Source organism: Rousettus aegyptiacus, unplaced genomic scaffold (genome assembly GCF_014176215.1).
Source record: "Rousettus aegyptiacus isolate mRouAeg1 unplaced genomic scaffold, mRouAeg1.p scaffold_m13_p_7, whole genome shotgun sequence".
Lineage (NCBI taxonomy): Eukaryota > Metazoa > Chordata > Mammalia > Chiroptera > Pteropodidae > Rousettus > Rousettus aegyptiacus.
Genome location: NW_023416310.1, coordinates 40540574 through 40552912, shown reverse-complemented (window position 1 = coordinate 40552912; position 12339 = coordinate 40540574). Strand labels below are relative to the sequence as shown.

Below are 12339 nucleotides of genomic sequence, written 5' to 3'. Positions count from 1 at the left end.
TCTGTTGAGATAGATGAGCTTTATTTATTCCATGAAAATTATAAACTACCAACACATCTGAAATAAGTGAATTATAGGGATATAAGTTATGGTTCATCTACTTGATGGAATTTTTTGTTAAAAATATAAAAATAAAAATTACTCGCAATTAGAAATGAAATATATATAAATTCAGTATAATGATAATATATTAAAATATATTCACAATCAAAGAGAAATAATACACAAATATGAAAGTTATAGAATTTTTGAAAGAAATATCATCTGTATTCTTAATTCTGTTGTTTCTACTCTGCCTACAGTAGTACCTGGCATCTAGGAGGTATTTAATAAATGTCCTTTGAACCCATAACAGTAACAGCAAACATCTATTAAGTCTTTAGCAGAATGCCTGGCGCATAGTAAATGCTTTAGATACAGTTTCAATAATCCTCACTAAAATCTTACTTTTATTATGTCTGTTTTTTATGAGTAAGGAAATTGAAGCTTAAAGCAGTAAAATAACCTTCCCAACGTTACATAGCTAAGAAGTGATGAAGCTAGGATTTAAAACTCTGGAGTCTGTGTTCTTAACCTCACTGCTAAAATGGAAAAATAAAAAAGTGTTAAATATACTGAAGGCAGAGTGAATTCAGTATGAAGACACAGGTGGTTTCGTAATGGTGGAATATATTAGTATGACACTGAGCATGAGGTAATTTCTCAGACACTGTTGACAAAAGATAAGATTAGGAATATTATAGCTCAATATCATTAAGGTTTTACAACTATGAGAAATTGCTAAATACACATCATCAATGTGTAGAAACTAAATGGCAAGGTCAGCTATCCCTAATAAAAGATGTAAAAAAAAAAAAAGGAGGGAGCGGGGAGAAATTAAAATTAGTAGCCATTTTTCCAACAGTGACCAAGAGCTATAAGAAATCCAAATCACCTTATATAATTTGGGGTTTAGAATTTAAGAACTTAAAAGCACAGCTACTCCTCATCTGCCTCCAAAAAATACGTTCCAACTAGCCTGCTGTAAAGCTAAAGACTTCCTCTTTAGCTGTGTTTCCCATCATCTTAGTTTGGCGGAACTGATCTGTCCTAATTGACAATGAATTGCAGATATGGTCCCTACTAACCTTGTCTACCCTCGTCTTCCACTCATTTCCATTCTTATTCTCTAGTAGTACTATAAAACCACGTTCTTAAAGCACCTTCTACTCTCTCATGCCTTTGAGCTTTTGTACACCGTGTTCTCTTTTTAGACAAACAGTCTTTCTCTTACTTTAAGTCTCAGTACCTCTTCATCTCTTTCTTAGGACTTCCCAACTATCTAGATGCTCCTTCTCTTGCTACACTTGGTACATACATCAGAAAGCTACTTAACTAAAACATTCTGGACAGGCAGACAGTTAATTTAAAAATTAAGTTCAAGCATAAAATAATGAAATAGTTTTAGATATATAAACCATTTCAACTTTTTACAAATAAACATACATTTATCCACACAAGTCTTCCTTAGACAGGGTATGGATCTGTTGACCAAAGCTCTGTGTCATCTTAATGTAAACCACACGAATAATATAGCATCTATCATTTCCAGTTTCCTTTCTTCAAAGTGGACCAAGCACTTAGTCATCTGTGAAACAATGTACATGCAGAAGAATTATTCTAGACTTCAGCAGTTTTCTCTTCCATACTTGTATCACACATACCTAATTCAATTGCTTTTTTTTGGCTACTCTTTATCTGATTTTCCCAGTCAACTCATTTTTCATATAAATAACTTTTTAAAAACCCATTTCATCAGTTATTATAAAATTTAATTACATTTGTAATTACAAATGTAATTTGTAATCACAACAGATATAACTGGCGTGAACAGGTTTGGGAACAAGCACAACTGAGTTTTGGTGAGGAAGCCAGTCCACTAGTGAGAGAAGAACTTATGATAATAAAAAGTAGACCAAGCATTCCAAGAAAATGAACACCAGCTAATCTCTGTAGTTTGTTAGTGGGAGATGGTTAGTGAAGTGTCTCCAGAACTCCCTCATACCTATTATCCCACTATACTACAAACATATCTTTGTGCAAACATCTACCCACTAAACCTGAAACTCAAAACTGGTTTACTATTATTGCATGTTGATGCCTGTGCTGTTGATTCCTTTAGCTCTCTAGGCAGTTGGGCAGAGCCTGAGAAAGCAACAGTCCCCCTCCCAACTAAACAGCCTCTTATATTTACCCCCATACATTTTTTACCTATGTCATTACATGGGAAGGTTGGGAAGCATTGTACAAAGTTGTATACTCTTTAGTAAGAGCAGCAATTGTCTTTATTTTGCATTCCCAATAATGAAAATAGTGGATATTTGATAATTTGTAGAATAAAAGTAACAAATAAAGGAGACTTTCATAACTTTGTGTAGTGACTACAGGTAAATCAGAAAGAGACTTCAGCTAGGGGGATGTGACTACTGCAGAATAGTCTGGGAAATCAGTCTTTAAGAGTATCTTATTTATTTAAGCATTTGTTTTCTCTCTCCCACTAGAATGAAGCTCCATGAGTGTTAGGCCCTTGTCTATCTTGCTCACTTATATCCCAGTGTCTAGATAAAAGCCCACCATACAGTAGCTGCTGAACAAATATTTGTTAAATCTGTTGCTGGAAGAACTTCAAAGAGAAGTGAGAATATTTTAAGCCCTGAAAGTAGAAGGGCAGCGTACTCAACAGTTCTACTCAAGATGGAGAAATGATGAAAAAGCCATGCTTTAAAGACTTTCAAGTTTCTTTTAAACATTGATGACAACTGGTGACTGCTCTATAACATACCACAGCAGTAAAGAGTCTGGAACATTTACTCATCAGTAAACTGTAGGGACAACTCAATCCCTCTTGGTCTGAGAGTCTTCCATTGTGAAATAGGGATAATAGTGAGCTCCTATAGTTGTTTTGAGGATTATGCAGGAAATGCACGTAGAAAGCTAAGAACAAAACTCAGCACATTAGTGCTGAATACGTGTTTGCTCTTATTTGTATTAACACTATTGTTGATAAGCACATAAAGTATGACACATTCTTCACACTACAGATAAAGACAGGGCTGTACTCCTTGGGGAGCTCCATTATTGTTACTAAAAGACACCAAAGAACTAGGCCTTTGGAGTCTGATGACCTAGTTCATATGAGGGCTCCTACTCTTAGGCAAGTTACTGTAACTTCAGTTTCCTCTTCTGTTAAATGAATATAATAACTGGGCCTATCTTCCAGGACTGTTGTGAATATTAAATGAGATCACAAACATAAAAAATTCAGTACAACATCTGACATATAAGCACCCCAACACTGACAATAAGCATTAACTATAAACACAGAGCTTTGCATACATAGGTCTTTACAAATTTTTTTAAATAAAAAATAATTTAAAAGCTCAGCTTCATTAAAAACAAAAACTTTGGAATGGTGTTTCTTTCATGCTCTTTTGAAATAGAATCTTTCCAATCTCCTGAGGACTTTAAGGCTAAGGACACTTGTTTTAAACAAGCCCATCTATAAATAGAAATCTTTGTTTAATAGCTTACTTATATCTTTTTCCACATTTAGTCTAGTCACAGGTATCCCTCTAGCATTTCCATGTTTCTTCTCAACTATCTTTTATTTATTTTCCATTTTGAGTCTGAAGAAAAATTCCATCAGCATTTTCAGCAATTATTTTGTGCTTCTATTGACACAGCAGGAAGTTTAAAAATGGGATACGGGTAACAAAATTCAGCTTGGATAGCTACTAAATGTTTCTGGTTAAAAACACAGTGTATCTTTGCAACTTTTTGATAAATCAAACTATTCTAAATTTTAAAGTCTACTTAAAAATACATATTGTAAATTGCTTCTCACTTATTCAATTTTTACAGCATTTTGTTACTCTTGATATTTTTGTTTCTCAAAGTCCCATACCCACTGCCCTTCCATTAAAAACTGTAGCAACTTCCAAAATGCTGAAGAGATATAAAACAATAACATTCCCATTACAATGGTGTACTTTAAACCTGGTAAACTAAGGGAGAGATGACAATAAAAAAATGGGCAGAAAACCCAAATGACAAAAACAAGGAACAAAAAAAACAGGGTGGTTACACATAGAAATGATCCTACAAAGTAGGAGATAACTAGGATGAGAAGGTGACAGCTGCTCCTTTTAACTTGCTGTAATCTAGAATCTTTACAGAAATTCTTGGAAATTCAAAGACTTTGGGAAATTTTTTAACTGCAAAAGGCAAAATATATATATGATAAAAAATAAAATTCAAACATGATAAACAGGTAAATATTCATCACCCTTTTATAGAAATCAGCTGAATCCATAAACTTAGTCAACCTTGTGAGGCATTGGACCATATCCTTATCAGCTAAGGCAGCAGTTTTCAAAGAACATTCCACTTTAGTATGGATTAAAAAGGACAAAGGTGGATGACTCAGGACGCTGGAATACAGTTCAAACAGAAGAAATGAGGAAGTCTAAAAGCCAACCTGCTTATGTGACTAGGATAGCTCCTTAATAAAATCACCTTGCATCTTCCCTACAAGCCAACCTATTAGTCTAACTATACAAGAGATGCTTTAAAATAACTGATAATTCTAAATTTCCTTAAAAATAAAACGGAAGCCTCTAACATCGTCCTGTTTATACTGTATACTATCTTTAAACTCTGAGGTACTAAATAGCAAGTAAAGTTGTATGAAGTACACTGTTAGCTTAACTATACAATTCACATTGTTATAGAAGCCTTGGAAAAATAAATTAAAGAGAGGGAAAAGGCCAGAGGCTATTAAAAGGAGTTTTATGGAAGATTAAAGGGCAGGTGTGGCATGGTGGACAAAGGCTAAGAGAAAGCCCAGTCAACAAAAAACTGAGGGTGTTGGCCAGGCCAACCTCTTCCTTTGCAGAAGTCTGAATGAAGGAAAAGGCAGTACTTTAAAAAGATACATATTTGCTTAGATTGTGTGTTTAAGGAAAGAGGGAAGTGGGAACCAAAATCCTGTAAGGGTTTAAGGAGCATATTTTAAAGCTGCACAATGAACTATTGGAGATAATGGAAAAGCTCTATATATTGATAGTGATGGCAATTAAACGAGTGTATGCATTTGCCAGAACTCATAAAACCGTACACTGAAAAGTATAAATTTTACTACAGGTAAATTATACCTCAATGAACCTGATGTTAAAAAAATAAAAGCAGTTAACAAGTTAAGTGCCGATTAACCTTAGTTTGTCGTAACTAAAAAAAAAAATACGTTTTTCACATGTCAATTCCTAATAAAAGTCCTTGATTAAATGTGTTTTGCAAATATTTTCTCCTAGTCTGTTTCTTGTCTTTTAGGTTTTCCCCCCAGCTTTATAAAAATATAATAGACAGTTAATTGCCTTTTTTAAAACAAACAAACAAACAAACAAACAAAAACTATTTGGGTTGTTTTACAATGTTGAAAAACGTAAACAAACTGAGGTATATAACGAAGCATGGTTTTTACATTCTGTTCCAATCTTCCGTTAATGTGTCTCTATAAAATAGAAACGTCTCTCCAGTGTAACCCATTCAGCCAGTGAACAGGAGCTGTGATGGCAGGCAAAGAGACTTGACATATGGCTCTCTCAGGGCCTTTCTTATGGCTCTAGACATGAAGAAGCATGCTCCACAACTAGAGAACAAGCTACATGCTATAAGCCTATTAGACTCCTACTATTGTCAAAGCTTTTCTTCTCTGATTTCCTTCCCATCTTCAGAGAAGTCTTGCCTCAAGTTTAACCCCAGGAGTCTACCTTAATGCTAGAAAGTCTTTCCTGAGCCTCCATGCCAGTTAGATGCTTCCACAGCACCCTATGGTCTGCTTATTGCACTGTTCTACAGTTAGTTGTTTCTGGATCCATTTTTTCTACAAACTGGAGGACACAATGCCAAAGAGGGGTCAAGATTTATTTATATAGCCCCATCATCCAGCCAGTGCCTTGCAGAGAACAGACACCCAATAAATGTTTCTTGAATGAGATTCTAAGACAGTAGTTCTTAACTTTTATAGGTCATGAACCCCTTTGAGAATCTGAGAAAAGCCAGAAGATCTGCTCTGAAAAAAATGTACATTCATACACAGTTTTACTTATAATTTTGACAAATCTATGAAGGACCTAGAGATCTCTCCGGTTGAGATGCTTGGTGTTAACATTCTAGTCTCATATTTTCTGTAAAATGGGAGGAGAGTCAGTTCTCCAAATCTGATCTAAAAGGAAAAGGATTTAGTAAAATATCCCAAAGGAATTACAGATCAAAAAGGATTAGAATTATAGGTAGGCATTAGCTACTTATCTTATTTTATATAAAATTTCTCCCCAAAATCTTACAGGTTCAGGGCTGTCCATATTAATACAGATAATACAAATTGCCTTAGAGTTGTACCACATATGAAGATGTGGGATAGGAAAAACTCTCAAACATATTTTTCCTCTAAAACACAAAATTCTTGCATAAAAAAATACCTTTGGAGAGTGTAACACTAAAATAATCTCTATTAGGCCTTGTAACACATGAGCCAAGGTCCAAAAAGACTCTGTCATTTGGGAGGGGAGAATGGTGATGTTCAGATGTTCAAAGAGTAGTATCACCACCAATCCTCATGTTATGATTTTAGCAAGAAGCGCAAATCTGGGGAACTGGGTTGTCCCTTACTCTGGACACAAAGGCAGTGGAGTGGTTAGAGAACCTGGCCCAACAATACTTGGGATTTTTCAAAGTCAATTATGGAACTGACATTAAATGTATTTATCATTACTATATATAAAGTGAAATAATAAATATTTAACCAGCATGGAATTAAGAATCACAGACTCGTGGTCAGCATGTCTCCTTCCTGAGATAAAGGTCCTGTACATAAATGCATGTGAAGGAAGGTAGTCCTGGGGAAAATGAAAGTCTATCCAATTCAATGAGGAATCAAAAAGTAGGACATTAGATTTGGCAATATTCGTTATATTAATATATTCGTTTAGATTTGTAATTCTATATATTACCACTTTATGTCAAGGAAAAGATGAGCTCTTGTATCTAGTCATTCTCAGGGCCATTTTCTTAAATACCACTGGTATTTTTGGTAGAACATTTTTACATTTAGGATCTCATTTAATGTTTATACACACACAAAACAAGTCTCTAACGGCTTTATCATTAGCTGACTACAGTTGGGAAGTTTTTACCATGCTCAGAGCAAACCATCCTGTGTCATGTGTCAGATCCTTGGCCAAACTGTCTCCCATTAAGTCTTTCAAAAAGATGGGTGAACATCATCTACATAATACACTATGATTCATCTTAAAAAAAAAAAAAAACCTATTGTTTTTACTCTGCACACATACACTTTAACTTTCTCAGAACACCTTGCCATTATACACATTTCAATGTTTTTGTACTGACAGACTAAGAGTACGAAAAGCTTTCAGTTATTTTATGGAGCAAAACAAACAAAAAACCTGTTGAAGCTAAATATCATATTGGTATGGTATTCTTTATGCCAATTCTCTGCCTCAGTAAAAAAAAAAGTTGACCCTCATATAACTCCCCCCATTCACAAATAATACTCCCACCCTTTTGAGGACTTCAAAACAAGAACAATAACAATCATAAATCAACTGGAGACCTTCTGTTCCTATCTAAATTAAAAGGCCTTCTTTAGAGAACATTTTTCACATAAATGAGAATGTACTTTATTATCACCAGAGATCACTGCCAGCTAGGTGATAACAGGTTTTAAGTGAGGGCTTAAAAGAACCTGTCAGCCCTAATGTCTTCTTCAGCAAGCTCTGCAAATCACCTCTTTTATCTATTTTTTATCCCTCTCCATCCCCAAGGGGTAAGCACAAACATTAGGCTTGGCTAGAAACAATATACTCTCACAGCCTCACTAGAAAACGAAATTTCAAATGAGGCTGTACATGCCATGCTGACTGAGTCTTCCTTGCTCTAATCTAAAACATTAACCTTAATATTTTTAAAAACTTTCTTCTATTTATGTAGCTAAATAATCAAGATAATCTTGATTATAACAATCACTTAGTTAACATTCACAAGATTGGGACAGAAAATTACCATATCATAACTCCATATAGATATGTAAATGAATAAACATGGTTGTCTTCCAATAAAACTTTATTTACGAAATAAGGTGGCCAACTCTGGTAGTTTGTCAACACCTATACAAAAATATAGATCCTCTGTTATGACGTTTATGTGTATATCTTTGACATAAAGCTGATGTGAAAAATATAATTCTAAATGGCTATTTTCCCACAATAATTTCTTTTTAGTTAGGAGGATAAACCTGTATTTAAAAACAAAAACTCATATTCACTAAAGAGGAAAATTGATCCTTATGTAATTTCTATGACCAGAGAGAGAAAACCCCTATCTTGGGGTGGGAGGGAGGGATGGAAGTAGAAGAGTGTAGGACCAACAAGGTGAAGAAACATTAACCCGTCATTCATATTCTCAGAACTATCCACAAAAGCTGTTAACAGAGTATAACAGACATTTGTGCCCTCAGAAGCTCATGACAATTAATAGTAAACTTATCTTTTGTTTCTGCATTTTAAAGCTTTCAACATTAAAAGTATACGGGATTATAAGCACATTTTTAAAAAGATGCTCAAAACACAGGCTTCAAAATGAAGACATATTTTTAATGAAGGCTTACACTTTTATAAACAAGAAAGACTTCACAAAATTATATTACATCCAGAATTCTATTTTCTATTTCTGTTCTTTTCATATCAATTCTGCATTCCTCTTAGTAACTATGGTTCACTACAGGGGCACAACTTGCAGAAAGAATATGTTGGGACCTTATTGGGAATGGTAATACCGAACTGGAAAAATTCCCAGGTAGTTCTGATCCCTCTACTCCTTTCCTTCTCTACTCTCCAATCCCCACTCCAAGAAACTCTATTATATGTCAAAATCTTCTCTTAAAATACACAAAGGCAGATTCCTTGACTAGCGAAGCAAAATCTTTAATCTGAAAATACACTGAAAGTGACAAATCTGCACATCTTCCTTCAGGGTAGGCTCTAACATCAAAATTTAAGTTTGTGTAGGAGAAAACAAAAAATTCCCAGGTCTGCAAGCAATAATTAAGAAAACTACGCCTTTATACCCAGGTCCATCATTAATTAGAAAAGTGAGGTTAGTTCAGTTAGGAATATATTTCTAGGCAAAAATTATTTAAGAGTTTAAAGAGAGGAAATATACATGCCTAAATTTTTTACTATAATTTTAGGCCTGCTCACAAACTTTTACAAAATCTGACTGAATTGATAAATAGTTCTTTTTTCAAACTATATAAAGAATTCTCATTACTTTTCAGGAGAAAATATTAATTCTATCGCTTAAAAGTACAAAAATAAATCACAATACATTCACTAGAACCAAGGAAATCAAAGACTAAAAAAGTGGACCCTAAAAAAAATGCAGTAAAATTGGCAAGCAGTACAGACAAGAGGAATTTTCACTTCAGTATAAAAAGTGAAGGACTCTTCACAGTGAATGCTTAGGGGGACTTTTTATTTTTTTAGCTTGTTTTCTTTTTCACAACAAGCATGTAATTTTAAATCGTTTAAGAACTGAAATACATTTTCACATAAGGAAATAAAAGTATTCCTAAATAGGAATTATGCTTAAGATTTTCTCCTTAGGAAAAAATTTGAGGGACTCTCATTAGCTTAAGCCACCATAGATGGTACATAAATGAATGTGTGCAGTTATATTCCAATAAAACTACAAACGCAGGCACCAGAAGCCTTCGGGCAGTAGTCTGCCAAACTGCTGCCCTAAATATCCTGCTTTTAAATCAGGATTAGATTATCTAAGATTACAGACACACAAGAGATAAATTACCTATACACAATTATTTCCACTTTATCAAGTCTTTTCTATACCTGCAGTGAGAAGTGCTAAAAGCAACAGAGGTCACAACTCTGACAGGAAAGGGGAGAAAGGTCAATATGTTAATAAACCCTATTTCTTAGAGAATTACTTCATTTATTATTTTTTTATTTTAGTGTAGTTGGTATACAATATTATATTAGTTTCGGGTGTGCAATATAGTGATTCGACATTTATATACCTTACAATATGATCATTACACTAATTCTAGTGTGCATCTGTCAACATGTCAATTTACCACAATTCACCCATCCACCTATCCCCCTCCCCTATGGCAACCATCTGTTTGATCTCTATTTTTATGAGTCTGTTTTTGTTTTGTCTTGTTTTGTTTTTTTGGTGTTTTAGATTCTACACATAAGTAAAATTATACTGTATCTGTCTTTCTCCACCTTATTTCATTTAGCATAATACCCTCTAGGTCCATCCATGTTGTCTCAAATTGCAAGACTTGATTATTTTTTATTGCTGCATAAATTTCCATTGTATATATACCAAATCATTGTCAATTCATCTATTGATGGAGACCTAGGTTCTTTCCATATCTTAGCTACTGTAAATAATGATGCAATGAACACAGGGATGCATAATCTTTTCAAAGTGCTGTTTTTATTTTCTTTAAATACTGAGAAGTGTAATTAATGGGTACTGTGGTAGATCTATTTTTAGTTTTTTGAGAACTCTCCATCTGTTCTTCTGCATTAACTAATCTGCTGTCGATTCCTTCTAATGTATTATTCTTCATTTCAGTTTTTGTATTCTTCATCTCTAATTGGTTCTTTATTATATTTTCTGTCTCTTTTTGAAGTGCTAAGTTCCATTCTACTCTCAAGCCTGTTGAGCATCCTTATAACTGTTTCTTTGAATTTTTTATCAGGCAAAGTACTTCACACCATTTCATTAGTTTTTCTCCAGAGTTTTCTCTTGCTCCTTCATTGAGGCTTATTAGTCCGTCTCCCCATTTTGTCTGATGTTCTGTGTTTGTTTCTATGAGTTAGATGAAATAGCTGTCTCTTCCAATTTTGAAAAAGTTGCCTCTCTGTAGACTGTGTGTCAGATGGTTTCGGCAGGCTGGTTGTAGTCTGGGCAGGCATGTGTGGTGCATAGTGTGTTGCCTGGCCGGAAGGAGTGGGTTCCGAGTGGGGCAGCCTAGTTTGTGTGCGCTTCCTTGTCCTTTTGGATCTGAGAAGCAGTATCCAGTGTGCACACAGTGTGCCCTGTTGCTTGAGCCAGGTCTGGGCACAGGTGCTCTGCATGTGTGCCTTGCAAAAAGTACAGATACTTTCTCTGGATGGGGCAGCCCTGTGTGCGTGCACTGCTACACTTGAGTTCCACACCCTCTCTGGGTGGGGCAGTCCCATGTGCACGTACATCAGCACCCCACTCTCTGACCTTTCTCTGCATGCAGGTACCATGGCGTTCTGCTGCCTCCACACTCTCACTAGGCAGGGGACCCCGCGTGCACGTGCGGCCAGTGGGTCCACACAGCAGCTTCCTGCCATACTCGCTGGATCAATCTCTGGGTGGAGGGACTTATACATACACTATGGTGCCCTTCTGGTCCTCCAAGCTCCAGGAGGGATGGCTGGGATGTGCTATAGCAGCCTTGCATGCTGGCCAAAAAACCTGGATGGAGCTCCTGCCCACTATCTATGCGCTGGAGAAACGTAAACAATGGCGCTCCTGGATAGCTCCCTCAGCTCCTGAGAACTCTTGCATTTCCTCAATTTTCTCTATGCAGAAGCAGTTCAACTGGCTCTCAGTTGTCCCTCAGGAGGAATTGCTCTAAATATAAGTATACTTTCAATGTGTTCCTGGAAGGGAGTGAGTTCAGCATCCTCCTACGCCACCATCTTGGTTCTCCCTCAAGACAATCACTTCATTTAAATCATCCATTCAGAAAACATTAGTGCAAGACACATTAGTCCTCTGGCCTTAAAGCCTAATATGAAGACAACATAGGCATACAAACAACTAATACTAATCAGGCTGGCTAATTGCCACATGATGATAGAAATAACTGTTAACATCTGCAAAATGCTTCAGAGTTTAACTTTTTCCATATATGTTTCTTAATGAAGCCTCATAACAACCCTGTGACGTACATAAAGCACTTGGTATTATTCTCATTTTACACAAAGCTCATACACAGTACAGCTAGAATCTGAACCTCTGATACCACCGCACGACACCTCTTCATTCAAGCTTTTTGCAAGGGGCTGATGATAGTGGTGGAAGTATTTGGACTGGGCCTCAAGGAATAAGCAAAAATTTGATAGGTAAAGAGACCACAGCATTCCAAGGAAACAACATACACAGAAGTCTAGAAATAAAATGTGAAGAACTGCTGCGTTGGTTCCTATAAGG

General features: G+C 35.6%; 1 protein-coding gene across 2 annotated transcripts in view; it reads right to left on the bottom strand.

The window, feature by feature from the left end:
• Positions 1-12339, bottom strand: part of UGP2 (UDP-glucose pyrophosphorylase 2) — a 51938-nt gene that overhangs the window by 22823 nt on the left and 16776 nt on the right. The window lies entirely within an intron of this gene.